Here is a 1,235-nt window from a genome sequence, read left to right as displayed (position 1 = left end):
CAGCAGTTTATTTTTATTTCAGACCTCCAGGAAGTCAAACTCTATTTGTAACCGGCTGTTGCTTCGTTTAACCAAAAGCAGAAACTTCACTTTAGTTTGATTTCATTTCTACAAACATTACAAACAAGTTAATGTTCAGTAAAAACTTTTTTGATGCTCTAAAGATCCAGTTACACTCACGGGTGGAAAACAAGTATGTCAGCTATGTGTACTTTACTTCAGTTTTTCCATTTCCAGCTGCTTTATTCTTGAACTGCAACATTGCACTTTGTGTTGCACTTCATCCATCCGACAGCTGTACCCACAGATTACTCTTCATTTTATCAGGCAAAAAGTTTATTTTAAAAAAAGTTATGTACAGATTAAACTGTGTATAAAATAACAAAAAAGTATTAAAATAATGAACAGTATAAAACTCACCTGGACTACTGCAGCAGCAGCAGCAGCAGAGAAAGAACCTGAACAGAAATGAAGGAAAATCTGATCCAGACAGAGTTTCAGGATAGAATCAGTCAGGTGTGAGACACACCTTGAGACATTAAATGAACCTCTGCTATGTTGTTACTGTGCGACCCGTCCAGGGTGTCCCCTGCCTTCGCCTTCAGTCAGCTGGGATAGGCTCCAGCCCCTCCGCGACCCTAGTGAGGATTAAGCGGTGTATAGATAATTGATGGATGGATGTTGTTAATGAGATAATCTGATGACTTGTTTAAGTCCTATGATAGAAATGCAAAGTGTTTCTACACAGTAGCAAAGAAAATGCAAAAGGATGATTCGGCTTTATTTCAGCCGGCTATGTTTTCCATTAATGTGTGTGATTGTGTTGCAATCACCACCTCCGTTGTGCATTTTCAGAGAAACGTGGACAAAACAAAAACAAAAAACCTGCATGTGAAGATGACTGTGTCGGTGATCAGGTGAAAGCAAATGTCCTGGATGGAGATGTCTAATTTGGTTTGCAAAATGTCTGTTCCATGCAGCCAGCTTCCCTTCTGTCAGACTCAAGATATTTGATGTAAAAAAAACTTTTTTCTTTTTTTTTTAAAGCTGCAGGGAGCTTGTTACAGTTTTAACCCACATTCATGGACAAACTTGAGTGTTGGATTGCAGTGTTCTTTGATAAGAATAATAGATTTATTTTTGTTAAACTCGCATAGTAATTTATAAAGAAACCTAAAAACTTACGTGACACACCTTGCCCAGCAAAACTCCACTTTTTAGCCTTAAAAGCTGAA

Source organism: Stegastes partitus, unplaced genomic scaffold (genome assembly GCF_000690725.1).
Source record: "Stegastes partitus isolate 25-593 unplaced genomic scaffold, Stegastes_partitus-1.0.2 Scaffold680, whole genome shotgun sequence".
Lineage (NCBI taxonomy): Eukaryota > Metazoa > Chordata > Actinopteri > Pomacentridae > Stegastes > Stegastes partitus.
Note: the sequence above shows the minus strand (reverse complement) of the source record.